The sequence below is a fragment of the Scophthalmus maximus genome, chromosome 12 (assembly GCF_022379125.1).
Source record: "Scophthalmus maximus strain ysfricsl-2021 chromosome 12, ASM2237912v1, whole genome shotgun sequence".
Taxonomy (NCBI): Eukaryota; Metazoa; Chordata; class Actinopteri; order Pleuronectiformes; family Scophthalmidae; genus Scophthalmus; species Scophthalmus maximus.
The window spans coordinates 7,344,277-7,368,997 of NC_061526.1; the positions used below are offsets into that span (position 1 = coordinate 7,344,277).

Consider the following 24,721-nt stretch of genomic DNA (forward strand, 5'->3'; position numbering starts at 1 on the left):
ATAAGACGACATAGTATAGCATTGCTACAGACGGCATAGTGTAGTAAGGCCTAAAACAGCATAAAACGACATAGTATAGTATGGCATGACATCTGAAAAAACGACATAGTATAGTATGGCAAAAAATCGTTTATTATGGCATAAAAACAGCAGAGAATGACATAGTATAGCATGGCTACAGATGGCATAGTGTAGTAAGGCATAAAAAAGCATAAAACAACAGTATAGCAAGGCTGCAAACGCCATAGTGTAGTAAGGCCCTAAAACAGCATAAAATGGCATTGTATATTATGGCATAAAAGCAGCTTAAAACAGCATATTATAGCAAGGCTGCAGACGGCATTGTGTAGTAAGTCTTAAATGGCATTATATATTATGGCATAAAAGCAGCATAAAATAGCATACTATAGCATGGCTACAGACAGCATAGTGTAGTAAGGCCTAAAAACAGCATAAAATGGCATAGTATAGTATGGCATGAAATCTGAAAAAAACGACATAGTATAGTATGGCAAAAAAAGTAAAAATACGGAATTGTATATTATTACATAAAAGCAGCATAAAACGACATAGTATAGCATGGCTACAGACGGCATAGTGTAGTAAGGCCTAAAACAGCATAAAACGACATAGTATATTATGTCTTGAAAACTGAAAAAACGACATAGTATGGCAAAAAATCGTTTGTTATGGCATAAAAGCAGCTTAAAACGACATAGTATAGCAAGGCTGCAGACAGCATCGTGTAGTAAGGCCTAAAACAGCATAAAACGACATAGTATAGTATGGCATGAAAACTGAAAGAAACGGCATAGTATATTCTGGCATAAAAGCAGCATAAAACAGCATAGTATAGCATGGCTAAAATGGCATTGTATATTATGGCATAAAAGCAGCATAAAACAGCATAGTATAGCATGGCTACAGACGGCATAGTGTAGTAAGTCCTAAAAACACCATAAAATGGCATTGTATATTATGGCATAAAAGCAGCATAAAACAGCATAGTATAGCAAGGCTATAGATGGCATAGTTTAGTTAGGCCTAAAACAGCATAAAAGGACATAGTATAGTATGGCAAAAAAAGTGAAAATACGGAATTGTATATTATTACATAAAAACAGCATAAAACGACATAGTATAGCATGGCTACAGACGGCATAGTGAAGTATGGCCTAAAACAGCATAAAACGACATAGTATATTATGTCTTGAAAACTGAAAAAACGACATAGTATGGCATAAAATCGTTTGTTATGGCATAAAAGCAGCTTAAAACGACATAGTATAGCAAGGCTGCAGACAGCATTGTGTAGTAAGGCCTAAAACAGCATAAAACGACATAGTATAGAATGGCATGAAAACTGAAAAAAATGACATAGTAAAGTATGGCTAAAATGGCATTGTATATTATGGCATAAAAGCAGCATAAAACAGCGTAGTGTAGTAAGGCCTAAAAACAGCATAAAATGACATAATATAGTATGGCATGAAAACTGAAAGAAACGACATACTATAGTATCGCAAAAAATCAGTTATTATGGCATAAAAACAGCAGAGAATGACAGAGTATAGCAAGGCTGCAGACGGCATAATGTAGTAAGGCCTAAAACAGCATAAAACTACATAGTATAGTATGTCTTGAAAACTAAAAAAAAACGACATAGTATAGTATGGCAAAAAATTTGAAAATATGGCATTGTATATTATGGCATAAAAGTAGCATAAAACGACATAGTATAGTATGGCTACAGACGGCATAGTGTAGTAAGGCCTAAAACAGCATAAAACGACATAGTATAGCAAGGCTGCAGACGCCATAGTGTAGTAAGGCCTAAAAAAGCATAAAATGGCATAGTATGTTATGTCTTGAAAACTGAAAAAAACGACATAGTATAGTATGGCAAAAAATGTGAAAATATGGCATTGTATATTATGGCATAAAAGCAGCATAAAACGACATAGTATAGCAAGGCTGCAGACGGCATAGTGTAGTAAGGCCTAAAGCAGCATAAAACGACATAGTATAGTATGGCATGAAAACTGAAAAAAACGACATAGTATAGCATGGCAAAAAATGTGAAAAAATGGCATTGTATATTATGGCATAAAAGCAGCATAAAACAGCATATTATAGCATGGCTACAGACGGCATGGTGTAGTAAGGCCTAAAAACAGCATAAAATGGCATAGTATATTATGTCTTGAAAACTGAAAAAAACGGTATAGTATGGCTAAAATGGCGTTGTATATTATGGCATAAAAGCAGCTTAAAACAGCATATTATAGCAAGGCTGCAGACGGCATTGTGTAGTAAGGCCTAACATAGCATAAAACGACATAGTATAGTATGGCATTAAAACTGAAAAAAACGACATAGTATAGTATGGCAAAAAATGTGAAAAAATGGCATTGTATATTATGGCATGAAAGCAGCTTAAAACGACATAGTATAGTATGGCTACAGACGGCATAGTGTAGTAAGGCCTAAAACAGCATAAAACGAGATAGTATAGTATGGCATGAAAACTGAAAGAAACGGTATAGTATGGCTAAGATGGCATTGTATATTATGGCATAAAAGCAGCTTAAAACAGCATATTATAGCAAGGCTGCAGACGGCATTATGTAGCAAGTCTTAAATGGCATTGTATATTATGGCATAAAAGCAGCATAAAATAGCATTGTATAGCATGGCTACAGACGGCATAGTGTAGTAAGGCCTAAAAACAGCATAAAATGGCATAGTATAGTATGGCATGAAAACTGAAAAAAACGACATAGTATAGTATGGCAAAAAATTTGAAAATATGGCATTGTATATTATGGCATAAAAGTAGCATAAAACGACATAGTATAGTATGGCTACAGACGGCATAGTGTAGTAAGGCCTAAAACAGCATAAAACGACATAGTATAGCAAGGCTGCAGACGCCATAGTGTAGTATGGCCTAAAAAAGCATAAAATGGCATAGTATGTTATGTCTTGAAAACTGAAAAAAAACGACATAGTATATAGTATGGCAAAAAATGTGAAAATATGGCATTGTATATTCTGGCATAAAAGCAGCATAAAACGACATAGTATAGCAAGGCTGCAGACGGCATAGTGTAGTAAGGCCTAAAGCAGCATAAAACGCCATTGTATAGTATGGTATGAAAACTGAAAAAAACGACATAGTATAGCATGGCAAAAAATGTGAAAAAATGGCATTGTATATTATGGCATAAAAGCAGCATAAAACAGCATATTATAGCATGGCTACAGACGGCATGGTGTAGTAAGGCCTAAAAACAGCATAAAATGGCATAGTATATTATGTCTTGAAAACTGAAAAAAACGGTATAGTATGGCTAAAATGGCGTTGTATATTATGGCATAAAAGCAGCTTAAAACAGCATATTATAGCAAGGCTGCAGACGGCATTGTGTAGTAAGGCCTAACACAGCATAAAACGACATAGTATAGTATGGCATGAAAACTGAAAAAAACGACATAGTATATTATGGCAAAAAATGTGAAAATATGGCATTGTATATTATGGCATGAAAGCAGCATAAAACAGCATAGTGTAGTAAGGCCTAAAACAGCATAAAACGACATAGTATAGTATGGCATGAAAACTGAAAGAAACGACATAGTATAGTATGGCAAAAAAAGTGAAAATACGGAATTGTATATTATTACATAAAAGCAGCATAAAACGACATAGTATAGCATGGCTACAGACGGCATAGTGTAGTAAGGCCTAAAACAGCATAAAACGACATAGTATATTATGTCTTGAAAACTGAAAAAACGACATAATATGGCAAAAAATCGTTTGTTATGGCATAAAAGCAGCTTAAAACGACATAGTATAGCAAGGCTGCAGACAGCATTGTGTAGTAAGGCCTAAAACAGCATAAAACGACATAGTATAGTATGGCATGAAAACTGAAAGAAACGGCATAGTATAGTATGGCAAAAAATGTGAAAAAATGGCATTGTATATTATGGCATAAAAGCAGCATAAAACGACATAGTATAGCATGGCTACAGACGGCATAGTGTAGTAAGGCCTAAAACAGCATAAAACGACATAGTATAGAATGGCATGAAAACTGAAAAAAACGACATAGTATAGTATGGCTAAAATGGCATTGTATATTATGGCATAAAAGCAGCATGAAACAGCATAGTGTAGTAAGGGCTAAAAACAGCATAAAATGACATAATATAGTATGGCATGAAAACTGAAAGAAACGACATACTATAGTATCGCAAAAAATCAGTTATTATGGCATAAAAACAGCAGAGAATGACATAGTATAGCAAGGCTGTGGACGGCATAGTGTAGTAAGGCCTAAAACAGCATTAAAGGACATAGTATAGTATGGCATGAAAACTGAAAGAAACGGCATAGTGTAGTATGGCTAAAATGGCATAGTATATTATGTCTTGAAAACTGAAAAAAACGACATAGTATAGTATGGCTAAAATGGCATTGTATATTATGGCATAAAAGCAGCATAAAACAGCATGGTGTAGTTAGGCCTAAAAACAGCATAAAATGACATAATATAGTATGGCATGAAAACTGAAAGAAACAACATACTATAGTATCGCAAAAAATCAGTTATTATGGCATAAAAACAGCAGAGAATGACATAGTATAGCAAGGCTGCAGACGGCATAGTGTAGTAAGGCCTAAAACAGCATTAAAGGACATAGTATAGTATGGCATGAAAACTGAAAGAAACGGCATAGTATAGTATGGCAAAAAACGTGAAAATATGGCATTGTATATTATGGCATAAAAGCAGCATGAAACAGCATAGTGTAGTAAGGCCTAAAACAGCATAAAATGACATAGTGTAGTATGGCATGAAAACTGAAAGAAACGACATAGTATAGTATGGCAAAAAAAGTGAAAAACGTCATTGTATATTATGGCATGAAAGCAGCATAAAACGACAGCATAGCAAGGCTGCAGACGGCATAGTGTAGTATGGCTAAAATGTGAAAATATGGCATTGTATATTATGGCATAAAAGCAGCATAAAACGACATAGTATAGCAAGGCTGCAGACGGCATAGTGTAGTAAGGCCTAAAACAGCATAAAACGACATAGTATAGTATGGCATGACATCTGAAAAAACGACATAGTATAGTATGGCAAAAAATCGTTTATTATGGCATAAAAACAGCAGAGAATGACATTGTATAGCATGGCTACAGATGGCATAGTGTAGTAAGGCCTAAAACAGCATAAAATGGCATAGTATATTATGTCTTGAAAACTGAAAAAAAACGACATAGTATAGTATGGCAAAAAATGTGGAAATATGGCATTGTTTATTATGGCATAAAAGCAGCATAAAACGACATAGTATAATATGGCATGAAATCTGAAAAAACTACATAGTATGGCAAAAAATTGTTTATCATGGCATAAAAGCAGCATAAAACGACATAGTATAGCAAGGCTGCAGACGGCATTGTGTAGTAAAGCCTAAAACAGCATAAAACGACATAGTATAGTATGGCATGAAAACTGAAAAAAACGGTATAGTATGGCTAAAATGGCATTGTATATAATGGCATAAAAGCAGCATAAGACGACATAGTATAGCATTGCTACAGACGGCATAGTGTAGTAAGGCCTAAAACAGCATAAAACGACATAGTATAGTATGGCATGACATCTGAAAAAACTACATAGTATAGTATGGCAAAAAATCGTTTATTATGGCATAAAAACAGCAGAGAATGACATTGTATAGCATGGCTACAGATGGCATAGTGTAGTAAGGCCTAAAACAGCATAAAATGGCATAGTATATTATGTCTTGAAAACTGAAAAAAACGACATAGTATAGTATGGCAAAAAATGTGAAAAAATGGCATTGTATATTATGGCATGAAAGCAGCATAAAACAGCATATTATAGTATAGCTACAGACGGCATGGTGTAGTAAGGCCTAAAAACAGCATAAAATGGCATAGTATATTATGTCTTGAAAACTAAAAAATACGACATAGTATAGTATGGCAAAAAATTTGAAAACATGGCATTGTATATTATGGAATAAAAGCAGCATAAAACGACATAGTATAGTATGGCATGAAATCTGAAAAATCTACATAGTATGGCAAAAAATTGTTTATCATGGCATAAAAGCAGCATAAAACGACATAGTATAGCAAGGCTGCAGACGGCATTGTGTAGTAAGGCCTAAAACAGCATAAAACGACATAGTATAGTATGGCATGAAAACTGAAAAAAACGGTATAGTATGGCTAAAATGGCATTGTATATAATGGCATAAAAGCAGCATAAAACAGCATATTATAGCATGGCTACAGACAGCATAGTGTAGTAAGGCCTAAAACAGCATAAAACAACATAGTATAGTATGGCATGAAAACTGAAAAAAACGACATAGTATAGTATGGCAAAAAATGTGAAAAAATGGCATTTTATATTATGGCATGAAAGCAGCATAAAACAGCATAGTATAGCATGGCTACAGACGGCATAGTGTAGTAAGGCCTAAAAATAGCATAAAATGGCATAGTATATTATGTCTTGAAAACTGAAAAAAACGACATAGTATAGTATGGCAAAAAACTTGAAAATATGGCATTGTATATTATGGCATAAAAGCAGCATAAAACAACATAGTATAGCAAGGCTGCAGACGGCATAGTGTAGTAAGGCCTAAAACAGCATAAAACGACATAGTATAGTATGGCATGAAAAATGAAAAAAACGACATAGTATAGTATGGCAAAAAATGTGAAAAAATGGCATTGTATATTATGGCATAAAAGCAGCATAAAACAGCATATTATAGTATAGCTACAGACGGCATGGTGTAGTAAGGCCTAAAACAGCATAAAATGGCATAGTATATTATGTCTTGAAAACTAAAAAAAACGACATAGTATAGTATGGCAAAAAATTTGAAAATATGGCATTGTATATTATGGCATAAAAGCAGCATAAAACGACATAGTATAGCAAGGCTGCAGACGGCATAGTTTAGTAAGGCCTAAAACAGCATAAAAGGACATAGTATAGTATGGCATGAAAACTGAAAAAACGACATAGTATAGTATGGCAAAAAATGGCATTGTATATTATGGCATAAAAGCAGCATAAGACGACATAGTATAGCATTGCTACAGACGGCATAGTGTAGTAAGGCCTAAAACAGCATAAAACGACATAGTATAGTATGGCATGAAAACTGAAAAAACGACAGAGTATAGTATGGCAAAAAATGTGGAAATATGGCATTGTTTATTATGGCATGAAAGCAGCATAAAACGACATAGTATAGTATGGCATGAAATCTGAAAAAACTACATAGTATGGCAAAAAATTGTTTATCATGGCATAAAAGCAGCATAAAACGACATAGTATAGCAAGGCTGCAGACGGCATTGTGTAGTAAGGCCTAAAACAGCATAAAACGACATAGTATAGTATGGCATGAAAACTGAAAAAAACGGTATAGTATGGCTAAAATGGCATTGTATATAATGGCATAAAAGCAGCACACAAACAGCATATTATAGCATGGCTACAGACAGCATAGTGTAGTAAGGCCTAAAACAGCATAAAAGGACATAGTATAGTATGGCATGAAAACTGAAAAAAACGACATAGTATAGTATGGCAAAAAATGTGAAAAAATGGCATTGTATATTATGGAATAAAAGCAGCATAAGACGACATAGTATAGCATTGCTACAGACGGCAAAGTGTAGTAAGGCCTAAAACAGCATAAAACGACATAGTATAGTATGGCATGACAATTTTGAAAAAACTACATAGTATAGTATGGCAAAAAATCGTTTATTATGGCATAAAAACAGCAGAGAATGACATTGTATAGCATGGCTACAGATGGCATAGTGTAGTAAGGCCTAAAACAGCATAAAATGGCATAGTATATTATGTCTTGAAAACTGAAAAAAACGACATAGTATAGTATGGCAAAAAACTTGAAAATATGGCATTGTATATTATGGCATAAAAGCAGCATAAAACGACATAGTATAGCAAGGCTGCAGACGGCATAGTGTAGTAAGGCCTAAAACAGCATAAAACGACATAGTATAGTATGGCAAAAAATGTGAAAAAATGGCATTGTATATTATGGCATAAAAGCAGCATAAAGCAGCATATTATAGTATAGCTACAGACGGCATGGTGTAGTAAGGCCTAAAAACAGCATAAAATGGCATAGTATATTATGTCTTGAAAACTAAAAAAAACGACATAGTATAGTATGGCAAAAAATTTGAAAACATGGCATTGTATATTATGGAATAAAAGCAGCATAAAACGACATAGTATAGCAAGGCTGCAGACGGCATTGTGTAGTAAGGCCTAAAACAGCATAAAACGACATAGTATAGTATGGCATGAAATCTGAAAAAACGACATAGTATGGCAAAAAATTGTTTATCATGGCATAAAAGCAGCATAAAACGACATAGTATAGCAAGGCTGCAGACGGCATTGTGTAGTAAGGCCTAAAACAGCATAAAACGACATAGTATAGTATGGCATGAAAACTGAAAAAAACGGTATAGTATGGCTAAAATGGCATTGTATATAATGGCATAAAAGCAGCATAAAACAGCATATTATAGCATGGCTACAGACAGCATAGTGTAGTAAGGCCTAAAACAGCATAAAACGACATAGTATAGTATGGCATGAAAACTGAAAACTGAAAACTGAAAACTGAAAAAAACGACATAGCAAAAAATGTGAAAAAATGGCATTGTATATTATGGAATAAAAGCAGCATAAGACGACATAGTATAGCATTGCTACAGACGGCATAGTGTAGTAAGGCCTAAAACAGCATAAAACGACATAGTATAGTATGGCATGACATCTGAAAAAACTACATAGTATAGTATGGCAAAAAATCGTTTATTATGGCATAAAAACAGCAGAGAATGACATTGTATAGCATGGCTACAGATGGCATAGTGTAGTAAGGCCTAAAACAGCATAAAATGGCATATTATATTATGTCTTGAAAACTGAAAAAAACGACATAGTATAGTATGGCAAAAAATGTGGAAATATGGCATTGTTTATTATGGCATAAAAGCAGCATAAAATGACATAGTATAGCAAGGCTGCAGATGGCATTTTATAGTAAGGCCTAAAACAGCATAAAACGACATAGTATAGTATGGCATGAAAACTGAAAAAAACGACATAGTATAGTATGGCAAAAAATGTGAAAAAATGGCATTGTATATTATGGCATAAAAGCAGCATAAGACGACATAGTATAGCATTGCTACAGACGGCATAGTGTAGTAAGGCCTAAAACAGCATAAAACGACATAGTATAGTATGGCATGACATCTGAAAAAACGACATAGTATAGTATGGCAAAAAATCGTTTATTATGGCATAAAAACAGCAGAGAATGACATAGTATAGCATGGCTACAGATGGCATAGTGTAGTAAGGCATAAAAAAGCATAAAACAACAGTATAGCAAGGCTGCAAACGCCATAGTGTAGTAAGGCCCTAAAACAGCATAAAATGGCATTGTATATTATGGCATAAAAGCAGCTTAAAACAGCATATTATAGCAAGGCTGCAGACGGCATTGTGTAGTAAGTCTTAAATGGCATTATATATTATGGCATAAAAGCAGCATAAAATAGCATACTATAGCATGGCTACAGACAGCATAGTGTAGTAAGGCCTAAAAACAGCATAAAATGGCATAGTATAGTATGGCATGAAATCTGAAAAAAACGACATAGTATAGTATGGCAAAAAAAGTAAAAATACGGAATTGTATATTATTACATAAAAGCAGCATAAAACGACATAGTATAGCATGGCTACAGACGGCATAGTGTAGTAAGGCCTAAAACAGCATAAAACGACATAGTATATTATGTCTTGAAAACTGAAAAAACGACATAGTATGGCAAAAAATCGTTTGTTATGGCATAAAAGCAGCTTAAAACGACATAGTATAGCAAGGCTGCAGACAGCATCGTGTAGTAAGGCCTAAAACAGCATAAAACGACATAGTATAGTATGGCATGAAAACTGAAAGAAACGGCATAGTATATTCTGGCATAAAAGCAGCATAAAACAGCATAGTATAGCATGGCTAAAATGGCATTGTATATTATGGCATAAAAGCAGCATAAAACAGCATAGTATAGCATGGCTACAGACGGCATAGTGTAGTAAGTCCTAAAAACACCATAAAATGGCATTGTATATTATGGCATAAAAGCAGCATAAAACAGCATAGTATAGCAAGGCTATAGATGGCATAGTTTAGTTAGGCCTAAAACAGCATAAAAGGACATAGTATAGTATGGCAAAAAAAGTGAAAATACGGAATTGTATATTATTACATAAAAACAGCATAAAACGACATAGTATAGCATGGCTACAGACGGCATAGTGAAGTATGGCCTAAAACAGCATAAAACGACATAGTATATTATGTCTTGAAAACTGAAAAAACGACATAGTATGGCATAAAATCGTTTGTTATGGCATAAAAGCAGCTTAAAACGACATAGTATAGCAAGGCTGCAGACAGCATTGTGTAGTAAGGCCTAAAACAGCATAAAACGACATAGTATAGAATGGCATGAAAACTGAAAAAAATGACATAGTAAAGTATGGCTAAAATGGCATTGTATATTATGGCATAAAAGCAGCATAAAACAGCGTAGTGTAGTAAGGCCTAAAAACAGCATAAAATGACATAATATAGTATGGCATGAAAACTGAAAGAAACGACATACTATAGTATCGCAAAAAATCAGTTATTATGGCATAAAAACAGCAGAGAATGACAGAGTATAGCAAGGCTGCAGACGGCATAATGTAGTAAGGCCTAAAACAGCATAAAACTACATAGTATAGTATGTCTTGAAAACTAAAAAAAAACGACATAGTATAGTATGGCAAAAAATTTGAAAATATGGCATTGTATATTATGGCATAAAAGTAGCATAAAACGACATAGTATAGTATGGCTACAGACGGCATAGTGTAGTAAGGCCTAAAACAGCATAAAACGACATAGTATAGCAAGGCTGCAGACGCCATAGTGTAGTAAGGCCTAAAAAAGCATAAAATGGCATAGTATGTTATGTCTTGAAAACTGAAAAAAACGACATAGTATAGTATGGCAAAAAATGTGAAAATATGGCATTGTATATTATGGCATAAAAGCAGCATAAAACGACATAGTATAGCAAGGCTGCAGACGGCATAGTGTAGTAAGGCCTAAAGCAGCATAAAACGACATAGTATAGTATGGCATGAAAACTGAAAAAAACGACATAGTATAGCATGGCAAAAAATGTGAAAAAATGGCATTGTATATTATGGCATAAAAGCAGCATAAAACAGCATATTATAGCATGGCTACAGACGGCATGGTGTAGTAAGGCCTAAAAACAGCATAAAATGGCATAGTATATTATGTCTTGAAAACTGAAAAAAACGGTATAGTATGGCTAAAATGGCGTTGTATATTATGGCATAAAAGCAGCTTAAAACAGCATATTATAGCAAGGCTGCAGACGGCATTGTGTAGTAAGGCCTAACATAGCATAAAACGACATAGTATAGTATGGCATTAAAACTGAAAAAAACGACATAGTATAGTATGGCAAAAAATGTGAAAAAATGGCATTGTATATTATGGCATGAAAGCAGCTTAAAACGACATAGTATAGTATGGCTACAGACGGCATAGTGTAGTAAGGCCTAAAACAGCATAAAACGAGATAGTATAGTATGGCATGAAAACTGAAAGAAACGGTATAGTATGGCTAAGATGGCATTGTATATTATGGCATAAAAGCAGCTTAAAACAGCATATTATAGCAAGGCTGCAGACGGCATTATGTAGCAAGTCTTAAATGGCATTGTATATTATGGCATAAAAGCAGCATAAAATAGCATTGTATAGCATGGCTACAGACGGCATAGTGTAGTAAGGCCTAAAAACAGCATAAAATGGCATAGTATAGTATGGCATGAAAACTGAAAAAAACGACATAGTATAGTATGGCAAAAAATTTGAAAATATGGCATTGTATATTATGGCATAAAAGTAGCATAAAACGACATAGTATAGTATGGCTACAGACGGCATAGTGTAGTAAGGCCTAAAACAGCATAAAACGACATAGTATAGCAAGGCTGCAGACGCCATAGTGTAGTATGGCCTAAAAAAGCATAAAATGGCATAGTATGTTATGTCTTGAAAACTGAAAAAAAACGACATAGTATATAGTATGGCAAAAAATGTGAAAATATGGCATTGTATATTCTGGCATAAAAGCAGCATAAAACGACATAGTATAGCAAGGCTGCAGACGGCATAGTGTAGTAAGGCCTAAAGCAGCATAAAACGCCATAGTATAGTATGGTATGAAAACTGAAAAAAACGACATAGTATAGCATGGCAAAAAATGTGAAAAAATGGCATTGTATATTATGGCATAAAAGCAGCATAAAACAGCATATTATAGCATGGCTACAGACGGCATGGTGTAGTAAGGCCTAAAAACAGCATAAAATGGCATAGTATATTATGTCTTGAAAACTGAAAAAAACGGTATAGTATGGCTAAAATGGCGTTGTATATTATGGCATAAAAGCAGCTTAAAACAGCATATTATAGCAAGGCTGCAGACGGCATTGTGTAGTAAGGCCTAACACAGCATAAAACGACATAGTATAGTATGGCATGAAAACTGAAAAAAACGACATAGTATATTATGGCAAAAAATGTGAAAATATGGCATTGTATATTATGGCATGAAAGCAGCATAAAACAGCATAGTGTAGTAAGGCCTAAAACAGCATAAAACGACATAGTATAGTATGGCATGAAAACTGAAAGAAACGACATAGTATAGTATGGCAAAAAAAGTGAAAATACGGAATTGTATATTATTACATAAAAGCAGCATAAAACGACATAGTATAGCATGGCTACAGACGGCATAGTGTAGTAAGGCCTAAAACAGCATAAAACGACATAGTATATTATGTCTTGAAAACTGAAAAAAACGACATAATATGGCAAAAAATCGTTTGTTATGGCATAAAAGCAGCTTAAAACGACATAGTATAGCAAGGCTGCAGACAGCATTGTGTAGTAAGGCCTAAAACAGCATAAAACGACATAGTATAGTATGGCATGAAAACTGAAAGAAACGGCATAGTATAGTATGGCAAAAAATGTGAAAAAATGGCATTGTATATTATGGCATAAAAGCAGCATAAAACGACATAGTATAGCATGGCTACAGACGGCATAGTGTAGTAAGGCCTAAAACAGCATAAAACGACATAGTATAGAATGGCATGAAAACTGAAAAAAACGACATAGTATAGTATGGCTAAAATGGCATTGTATATTATGGCATAAAAGCAGCATGAAACAGCATAGTGTAGTAAGGGCTAAAAACAGCATAAAATGACATAATATAGTATGGCATGAAAACTGAAAGAAACGACATACTATAGTATCGCAAAAAATCAGTTATTATGGCATAAAAACAGCAGAGAATGACATAGTATAGCAAGGCTGTGGACGGCATAGTGTAGTAAGGCCTAAAACAGCATTAAAGGACATAGTATAGTATGGCATGAAAACTGAAAGAAACGGCATAGTGTAGTATGGCTAAAATGGCATAGTATATTATGTCTTGAAAACTGAAAAAAACGACATAGTATAGTATGGCTAAAATGGCATTGTATATTATGGCATAAAAGCAGCATAAAACAGCATGGTGTAGTTAGGCCTAAAAACAGCATAAAATGACATAATATAGTATGGCATGAAAACTGAAAGAAACAACATACTATAGTATCGCAAAAAATCAGTTATTATGGCATAAAAACAGCAGAGAATGACATAGTATAGCAAGGCTGCAGACGGCATAGTGTAGTAAGGCCTAAAACAGCATTAAAGGACATAGTATAGTATGGCATGAAAACTGAAAGAAACGGCATAGTATAGTATGGCAAAAAACGTGAAAATATGGCATTGTATATTATGGCATAAAAGCAGCATGAAACAGCATAGTGTAGTAAGGCCTAAAACAGCATAAAATGACATAGTGTAGTATGGCATGAAAACTGAAAGAAACGACATAGTATAGTATGGCAAAAAAAGTGAAAAACGTCATTGTATATTATGGCATGAAAGCAGCATAAAACGACAGCATAGCAAGGCTGCAGACGGCATAGTGTAGTATGGCTAAAATGTGAAAATATGGCATTGTATATTATGGCATAAAAGCAGCATAAAACGACATAGTATAGCAAGGCTGCAGACGGCATAGTGTAGTAAGGCCTAAAACAGCATAAAACGACATAGTATAGTATGGCATGAAATCTGAAAAATTTACATAGCATAGTGTCGAAAAAAAATCGTTTTTTATGGCATAAAAACAGCAGAGAATGACATAGTATAGCATGGCTACAGATGGCATAGTGTAGTAAGGCCTAAAAACAGCATAAAATGGCATAGTATAGTATGGCATGAAATCTGAAAAAAACGACATAGTATAGCATGGCAAAAAATGTGAAAAAATGGCATTGTATATTATGGCATAAAAGCAGCATAAAACAGCATATTATAGCATGGCTACAGACGGCATGGTGTAGTAAGGCCTAAAAACAGCATAAAATGGCATAGTATATTATGTCTTGAAAACTGAAAAAAACGGTATAGTATGGCTAAAATGGCGTTGTATATTATGGCATAAAAGCAGCTTAAAACAGCATATTATAGCAAGGCTGCAGACGGCATTGTGTAGTAAGGCCTAACACAGCATAAAACGACATAGTATAGTATGGCATGAAAACTGAAAAAAACGACATAGTATATTATGGCAAAAAATGTGAAAATATGGCATTGTATATTATGGCATGAAAGCAGCATAAAACAGCATAGTGTAGTAAGGCCTAAAACAGCATAAAACGACATAGTATAGTATGGCATTAAAACTGAAAGAAACGACATAGTATAGTATGGCAAAAAAAGTGAAAATACGGAATTGTATATTATTACATAAAAGCAGCATAAAACGACATAGTATAGCATGGCTACAGACGGCATAGTGTAGTAAGGCCTAAAACAGCATAAAACGACATAGTATATTATGTCTTGAAAACTGAAAAAACGACATAATATGGCAAAAAATCGTTTGTTATGGCATAAAAGCAGCTTAAAACGACATAGTATAGCAAGGCTGCAGACAGCATTGTGTAGTAAGGCCTAAAACAGCATAAAACGACATAGTATAGTATGGCATGAAAACTGAAAGAAACGGCATAGTATAGTATGACAAAAAATGTGAAAAAATGGCATTGTATATTATGGCATAAAAGCAGCATAAAACGACATAGTATAGCATGGCTACAGACGGCATAGTGTAGTAAGGCCTAAAACAGCATAAAACGACATAGTATAGAATGGCATGAAAACTGAAAAAAACGACATAGTATAGTATGGCATGAAAACTGAAAGAAACGGCATAGTGTAGTATGGCTAAAATGGCATAGTATATTATGTCTTGAAAACTGAAAAAAACGACATAGTATAGTATGGCTAAAATGGCATTGTATATTATGGCATAAAAGCAGCATAAAACAGCATGGTGTAGTTAGGCCTAAAAACAGCATAAAATGACATAATATAGTATGGCATGAAAACTGAAAGAAACAACATACTATAGTATCGCAAAAAATCAGTTATTATGGCATAAAAACAGCAGAGAATGACATAGTATAGCAAGGCTGCAGACGGCATAGTGTAGTAAGGCCTAAAACAGCATTAAAGGACATAGTATAGTATGGCATGAAAACTGAAAGAAACGGCATAGTATAGTATGGCAAAAAACGTGAAAATATGGCATTGTATATTATGGCATAAAAGCAGCATGAAACAGCATAGTGTAGTAAGGCCTAAAACAGCATAAAACGACATAGTATAGTATGGCATGAAAACTGAAAGAAACGACATAGTATAGTATGGCAAAAAAAGTGAAAAACGTCATTGTATATTATGGCATGAAAGCAGCATAAAACGACAGCATAGCAAGGCTGCAGACGGCATAGTGTAGTATGGCTAAAATGTGAAAATATGGCATTGTATATTATGGCATAAAAGCAGCATAAAACGACATAGTATAGCAAGGCTGCAGACGGCATAGTGTAGTAAGGCCTAAAACAGCATAAAACGACATAGTATAGTATGGCATGAAATCTGAAAAATTTACATAGCATAGTGTCGAAAAAAATCGTTTTTTATGGCATAAAAACAGCAGAGAATGACATAGTATAGCATGGCTACAGATGGCATAGTGTAGTAAGGCCTAAAAACAGCATAAAACGACATAGTATAGTATGGTATGAAATCTGAAAAAAACGACATAGTATAGTATGGCAAAAAAAGTGAAAATACGGAATTGTATATTATTACATAAAAGCAGCATAAAACGACATAGTATAGCATGGCTACAGACGGCATAGTGTAGTAAGGCCTAAAACAGCATAAAACGACATAGTATAGAATGGCATGAAAACTGAAAAAAACGACATAGTATAGTATGGCTAAAATGGCATTGTATATTATGGCATAAAAGCAGCATAAAACAGCATAGTGTAGTAAGGCCTAAAAACAGCATAAAATGACATAATATAGTATGGCATGAAAACTGAAAGAAACGACATACTATAGTATCGCAAAAAATCAGTTATTATGGCATAAAAACAGCAGAGAATGACATAGTATAGCAAGGCTGCAGACGGCATAGTGTAGTAAGGCCTAAAACAGCATTAAAGGACATAGTATAGTATGGCATGAAAACTGAAAGAAACGGCATAGTGTAGTATGGCTAAAATGGCATAGTATATTATGTCTTGAAAACTGAAAAAAACGACATAGTATAGTATGGCTAAAATGGCATTGTATATTATGGCATAAAAGCAGCATAAAACAGCATAGTGTAGTTAGGCCTAAAAACAGCATAAAATGACATAATATAGTATGGCATGAAAACTGAAAGAAACAACATACTATAGTATCGCAAAAAATCAGTTATTATGGCATAAAAACAGCAGAGAATGACATAGTATAGCATGGCTGCAGACGGCATAGTGTAGTAAGGCCTAAAACAGCATAAAACGACATAGTATATTATTTCTTGAAAACTGAAAAAACAACATAGTATGGCAAAAAATCGTTTGTTATGGCATAAAAGCAGCTTAAAACGACATAGTATAGCAAGGCTGCAGACAGCATTGTGTAGTAAGGCCTAAAACAGCATAAAACGACATAGTATAGTATGGCATGAAAACTGAAAGAAACGGCATAGTATAGTATGGCATAAAAGCAGCATAAAACAGCATAGTATAGCATGGCTACAGACGGCATAGTGTAGTAAGTCCTAAAAACACCATAAAATGGCATTGTATATTATGGCATAAAAACTGCAGAGAATGACATAGTATAGCATGGCTACAGATGGCATAGTGTAGTAAGCCCTAAAACAGCATAAAATGGCATAGTATATTATGTCTTGAAAACTGAAAAAAACGACATAGTATATAGTATGGCAAAAAATGTGAAAGATTGGCATTGTATATTATGGCATAAAAGCAGCATAAAATGACATAGTATAGCATGGCTACAGACAGCATAGTGTAGTAAGGCCTAAAACAGCATAAAACGACATAGTATAGAATGGCATGAAAACTGAAAAAAACGACATAGTATAGTATGGCTAAAATGGCATTGTATATTATGGCATAAAAGCAGCATAAAACACCATAGTGTAGTAAGGCCTAAAAACAGCATAAAATGACATAATATAGTATGGCATGAAAACTGAAAGAAACGACATAGTATAGTATGGCAAAAAAAGTGAAAAACGTCATTGTATATTATGGCATGAAAGCAGCATAAAACGACAGCATAGCAAGGCTGCAGACGGCATTTTGTAGTAAGGCCTAAAACAGCATAAAACGACATAGTATAGTATGGCATGAAAACTGAAAGAAACGGCATAGTATAGTATGGCAAAAAATGTGAAAATATGGCATTGTATATTATGGCATAAAAGCAGCACAAAACAGCATAGTGTAGTAAGGCCTAAAAACAGCATAAAATGACATAATATAGTATGGCATGAAAACTGAAAGAAACGACATAGTATAGTATGGCAAAAAAAGTGAAAAACGTCATTGTATATTATGGCATGAAAGCAGCATAAAACGACAGCATAGCAAGGCGGCAAACGGCATAGTGTAGAAAGGCCTAAAAACAGTAAAGTATAGTATGGCAAAAAATTTGAAAAAACGGCATGGTGTAGTAAGGCCTTGAAACTGCATAAAACGACACAGTATAGCAAGGCATGAGACGGCATAGCCACAAGCCCAAACCTCTGGTGGACAGCCTTGCTTTAGACTACACTTCCCAAAGTTCTTTTAGGGGGAAGGAAGAGCAAAACCAGTTAGGACTGAGCCAACATTCCGTAAGCGTTACCTTTCTTTTTCACCGACAAATTATGTACATTTTAACACAAAATGTATTCTAAATAATACAGTAACAATACATTTTATACTCCTAGTAAATTACAGAAAGTGTCCAATGTCAGGAGGTAATTTAAAACATCCTTTCAGGCATTGTTTTGTAAGACACATGAAAATGTAAACACATTTTTTTTTGTCTAATATTGCACAGGGTATGTGGCTGACTTGATGGACCTCGTCTTTGAAAAAGTCTTTGTGGACCTTACAAGGAAGCCATTTAGAAAATTCCCATTCCAGAGGCCATAGCTGCACAGTATGAGTGGCCAGACAAGGAGGAGGTCATAGCCAGATATGTGACACGATTTAACCAAGGGCTCTAATTCCAACATGCGCAAATGTGAAGATCCACAGACTGGAATGACGACGCTGATTGTCTGCCCAAGAAAGCCCCAGCACCAGCTCCCAAAGCTCCTGTAACCATTAAAAGAATTGGACATGGCATTTAGTCAACATCTAGCTCTTGCAAACATCCATCCTATCTATGGTGTTTTTTCCATATGGATTCAATAAATCCTACAAATTTTTATAATCACTGATGGTATATTTTGTGATTAAACATTAGAACACTGTCTAACCTGTGTGATAAGTGTGTGATTCAAATGCTATACAGTATCTGTATGATGTCTCCTTTGAATTCATGTTTGATATGCACATCATCTATTGACAGAAAACTTGTATACTCAAAAAAACAATGCAACCAATTTGTTCAAATTATTGAAAATATAATTGTCACAATATATTGTCATCATTCATGATGAATGAATGATGACAATATATTGTGTGTAAGATACTGGACAAGCTGTATGAGCAGTAAGCTTTGCAAAGATTGTCACACATCGTAATGGAAAGTTGTTAGACAGGAGAAGTCCTCAGTGTACAGCTCGCTTATTCAAAAGAAAAGGTGTGGTAATGAAAAGACAGCGCAGAGTAACCGTTTGCATTAGCTACAGAGCTAACTACATATTACTATCTACTAATGCAAACACCAACTAACGTACAAAGATAGTTGGATAGTAGACAGAGGGGGTGACAGACAGCGAGAGAGTAGGAGGGAGTGTGTATATCTCTGTATGTTTCCCCTCAGTGTTCAATAGATTATCATGTCAAAGTTGCTGTTGTTTTTTCTCTCAATCAGTGAATCCAGTAGTTGTTTCCTCCCTGTGACGATGACGTCATCCTTTAACGGGACAAAGTGGTGGAATCCGCCTTTAATTGATTGGCAGCTTGTGGCTGCTGATTAGAGTTGGTTCCACCTGGGCAGACTCGGGCAGCCAATCAGCGGTAAAGATACCGCTGATCTCTGTTAAGAGACGTCAGTGACCCGGCGCGAGCGACGAAACAAGATCACGTTGTCTGAACCAGTCGTGAACCTGACGACGGGACGAGTCGTGAACCAGTCGTGAACCTGACGACGGGACGAGTCGTGAACCAGTTGTGAACCTGACGACGGGACGAGTCGTGAACCAGTCGTGAACCTGACGACGGGACGAGTCGTGAACCAGTCGTGAACCTGACGACGGGACGAGTCGTGAACCAGTTGTGAACCTGACGACGGGACGAGTCGTGAACCAGTTGTGAACCTGGCGACGGGACGAGTCGTGAACCAGTCGTGAACCTGACGACGGGACGAGTCGTGAACCAGTCGTGAACCTGGCGACGGGACGAGTCGTGAACCAGTTGTGAACCTGGCGACGGGACGAGTCGTGAACCAGTCGTGAACCTGGCGACGGGACGAGTCGTGAACCAGTCGTGAACCTGGCGACGGGACGAGTCGTGAACTAGTTGTGAACCTGACGACGGGACGAGTTGTGAACCAGTCGTGAACCTGACGACGGGACGAGTCGTGAACCAGTCGTGAACCTGACGACGGGACGAGTCGTGAACCAGTCGTGAACCTGACGACGGGACGAGTCGTGAACCAGTCGTGAACCTGGCGACGGGACGAGTTGTGAGTTACAACGAACGTTGGATCCGTTTGTGTGACGTCGAACTCACCTGCGGCTCCAGGTACTTTACGACTCCGAGCCAACTGGTCGGGGTCGAACAGTAACTTTGTCGTTTGTGTGAACTGGAATCGACGTTGGTTAAAAGTCTGACGACGCCACGAACAAACATTTGAGATGAGCAGGTGAACCACGTGGTCCTGACGAGGAGCCTCGCGGGGACGCGCACAGCTGAAGAGCGCAGAGGCAAAACTTCACCGCCAGAGATATTCAGGTGAAGTTTGGATCTTAAACGATGTGTTATTAAAAAAAAAGATTCACATGGTGATTTACATAAAAACAATGAAGCGTGAACTTGATTCCTTAAATTTAAAAGTAGCAATTTGTATATAATTATGAACATTTTACTTCCTGAGGCCATTGCAATAAATCCGATGATTTCCCCTCATTTTAAGACCATAATTCTGTCGTAGGATCTTCATTTAATTTCCACTATCATATGTTTAGTGTTCAAAGAAATGAGGTTAATCTTCATGAGGGCAGCAGAGAGGCAACTGTCCACTGCTGGAGACGTCTTCTTACTACTGCTGCTGATTATTAAAGATGTCGGTGTTTCGGTTGGTCCGAGGTCGGTTTGTTTGTCTGTTGGTCCGAGGTCGGTTAGTTGGTCGGTCGGTTGGTCTGTCTGTTGGTCTGTTAGTTGGTCGGTCGGTTTGTTTGTCTGTTGGTCCGAGGTCGGTTGGTCGGTTGGTCTGTTGGTCGGAGGTCGGTTAGTTGGTCGGTCGGTTTGTTTGTCTGTTGGTCCGAGGTCGGTTGGTTGGTTGGTTTGTCGGTCGGTCGGACATCGGCCTCTCTGCTGCCCTTATATAAATATATATAAAATATTTATGAAATGTATATAAAATGAAAATCATAATACAGAATCATGGTCATTAAAATCCTGCTGACAAACAGCTGTCCTCATTTTTAACTTGACGGGTAGTGTCCACCAGAGGGCACTGAGGAGTTGGTCTGAAGCTCTCCGGTCTTTGTAAAGCACATTAGATGATTCAACAGTCCAGTGACGTGTCTGTCTTCAGAGTCTTTCTAATCCAGTGGAGACGATCGTGTTGCATAGAACATAAATTAATGGGACTGAAGGAAAGGTTGACCTTCTCTGTACATGTTACCTACTGGAGGACATTTTTATTTGTTACTTTTCTACCTGTGCATCTCAATAACTTGTCCTTCTCTCTTCCATCGAGGTGGAAGTGGATGGACGACGTGACACGGACTTGGCGACTGCCTGGATCTTCACCTGGACGTCTTGATGGACGGTCCCCTGCCTGCTTCCTGTCTGTGCTCATTCTGTAATCTGACTAGAGTAAAGTAGAGAGGAAGTGACATCATCGATCTAAACGAATCCCATTTGTCTCTGTGATCATCAGGTGTTGATGTGGATCCCTGCTGAGAACCTGTCACAGCTCAAGAAGAGAATACGTCACTGCAAGAAATATTAAGGAAGAATTTAATCATAAACAGACAGTTTGTATGAAAATCACAATACAGTTATGGTGTTAAATATTTATCTTTGTCTGTCAGCAGGATGAAAAGCTCCTGATCTGGAGAAAGGGGCGGAGCCAGGGATGTTAAGTTTCTTTCTTTAACATTTTTTAACATGATTTTTCACAGAATAATTCATGGATCTAGATGAATGAGACAGAACAATAAAACATGGTCAAAGAATTAAGAAAAATAGTTTTGTTCATTTCAAAGTTAAATCATCAATGTGGTGAACTTTAGGAGGCTCGATCTATAGTTGGTAAAGATATGAATGATGATTACCACTGTTAATATCATAACATCCAGCGTGTTGTATGGACAAAAAGGAGCTCCTTAAGAAAATATCATTCTTAACATAAAAACAATAACAGTCCATTTCTGTTCATTGTAGTTTAAATGTTCTGTCAGTCGGTGTGTTGGTTGGTCTGTAGGTGGGTGAGTCTGTTGGTCGATACGTTAATCTGTCTGTAAGTTGATCCGTCGGTCTGTTGGTCGATACGTCGGTCTGTCGGGCAGTTGATCTGTTGGTTGATACGTCTGTCGGTCAGTTGGTCTGTTGATCCGTCGGTCTGTTGGTTGATACGTTTCTGTCGGTCGGTCTGTTGGTCGATACGTTGGTCGGTTGGTCTGTTGGTCGATACGTTTGTCGGTCGGTCTGTTGATCCGGCGGTTGCTTGGTTGGTCTGTTGGTTGATACGTTTATCTGTCGGTCAGTTGATCCGTCGGTCTGTTGGTTGATACGTTTATCTGTCGGTCAGTTGATCCGTCGGTCTGTTGGTCGATACGTTTCTGTCTGTTGGTCGATACGTCGGTCTGTTGGTCTGTTGATCCGTCGGTTGCTTGGTTGGTCTGTTTTGTTGATCGGTCTTGTCGGAGTTCATGTAGTTTCTGGACTGGAGGTTTCTCCTCCTGCAGTTAAACCATCACACTGACACAGATTTATTGATTTTAAGTGAGTTGGATCAAACCAGAAAAAAAATCTCCAAAGAATTAAATCACTGAACATAAATTACATCCACAGTCTGACCCATAACAAAATGAGATTACAGTGCGACTGAAGGAAAGGTTGACCTCTGTTACCTACATTTTTATTAGTTACTTCTCTACCTGTGCATCTCAATAACTCGTTCTTCTCTCTTCCTTCGAGGTAAATGGTGAACTGTGTGGACGACGTGACACGGACGGTCCCCTGCCTTCTGTCTGTACTTTACTCTGGTTAGATTACAGAATGAGCACAGAGGAAGTGACATCAATCTTTCGCTAAAGGAATCCCATTTGTCTCTGTGATCATCAGGTGTTGATGTGGATCCCTGCTGAGAACCTGTCACAGCTCAAGAAGAGAATACTTCACTGTAAGAAATATTAAGGTAAAGAATTTAATCATAAACACAGTTTGTATGAAAATCACAATACAGAGTTATGGTGTTAAAGATTTGATCTTGTCTGTCAGCAGGATGAAAAGTTCGTGAACATAGATCTGGACAAAGGGGCGGAGCCAGGGATGGCTTGTGGTGGCTGCAGAGTCACTACATCCCCTCCCACATGTTAGACATCAAGTTACTGTGCATTATATATGTTTACCTACTGCGGGAGATGGTTACTACATTTTAACACAGCAGGGAATTGATAATAATTTTGATCTGTTATTTCTCAATAACTTGTCTTTTTCCTCTTCCTATGAAACTAAAGTGGATGTGACACTGACTCACCTGGACCTTTGCCGGGGCCTGGAGACATGCTTCCTGTCTGTGATCATTCTGTAATCTGACATCATCGAGCTAAAGGAATCCCATTTGTCTCTGTGATCATCAGGTGTTGATGTGGATCCCTGCTGAGAACCAGTCACAGCTCAAGAAGAGAATACTTCACTGCAAGAAATATTAAGGCAAAGTATTTAATCATAAAATGACAGTTTGTATGGAAATCGCAATACAGATTTGTCTTTGTCTGTCAGCAGGATGAAAAGCTCCTGAACGAGGATCTGGACAAAGGGGCGGAGCCAGGGATCGGTAGTTTCGTTTTTTAACATGTTGACGACTCACAGAATAATTCATGGATCTAGATGAATGATACCAAACAATACATTGAAATGGGAAAAAAAAATAATAATCTTAACTCTTTGACAAAGTTAAATCCATCAATGTGGTGAACTTTAGGAGGCTCGATCTATAGTTTGTAAGATATGAATGATGATATCCTAACATCCAGTGTGTTGTATGGACAAATGGAGGAAAGTAGCTTCTTAGGAAAATATCGTTCTTAACATTGACAAAAACAATAACAGACCTTTTCTGTTCATTGTAGTTTAAATGTTCTGTTGGTCTGTCGGTTTGTTTCCATTGGTCTGTCGGTGTGTTGGTCTGTCGGTTTGTTTCCATTGGTCTGTCGGTGTGTTGGTCTGTCGGTTTGTTTCCATTGGTCTGTTGGTTTGTTTATCCGTCGGTCTGTTGGGTGGTCGGTTGGTTTGTTTATCCGTCGGTCTGTTGGATGGTCGGTTGGTTTGTTTATCCGTCGGTCTGTTGGTCGGTCGGTTGGTTTGTTTATCCGTCGGTCTGTTGGACGGTCGGTCTGTTTGTTTATCCGTCGGTCTGTTTGTTTATCCGTCGG

The 24,721-nt window shown here is 36.6% G+C and overlaps 2 long non-coding RNA genes across 10 annotated transcripts in view; both read left to right on the forward strand.

The window, feature by feature from the left end:
• The window catches only part of LOC124850835, a 40,695-nt gene extending 21,495 nt beyond the window's left edge, over nt 1-19,200 (forward strand). For both annotated transcript variants that reach the window (XR_007031880.1, XR_007031879.1), the window contains one exon: nt 18,781-19,200. This is a non-coding gene — a long non-coding RNA (uncharacterized LOC124850835). The remainder of the gene's footprint in view (nt 1-18,780) is intronic.
• Nucleotides 19,201-19,982: 782 nt separating this feature from the next.
• LOC118285542 lies at nt 19,983-23,999 on the forward strand. Of its 8 annotated transcripts, none has more exons than XR_007031851.1 (6): nt 19,983-20,262; nt 20,721-20,846; nt 21,817-21,906; nt 22,000-23,481; nt 23,568-23,670; nt 23,804-23,999. It is a non-coding gene; the product is annotated as an uncharacterized LOC118285542 (long non-coding RNA). The 8 variants fall into 8 exon arrangements; XR_007031850.1 differs by having other exon boundaries at nt 23,568-23,658; XR_007031845.1 differs by having other exon boundaries at nt 22,000-23,312; nt 23,409-23,481; nt 23,568-23,999.
• Nucleotides 24,000-24,721: the final 722 nt, after the last annotated feature.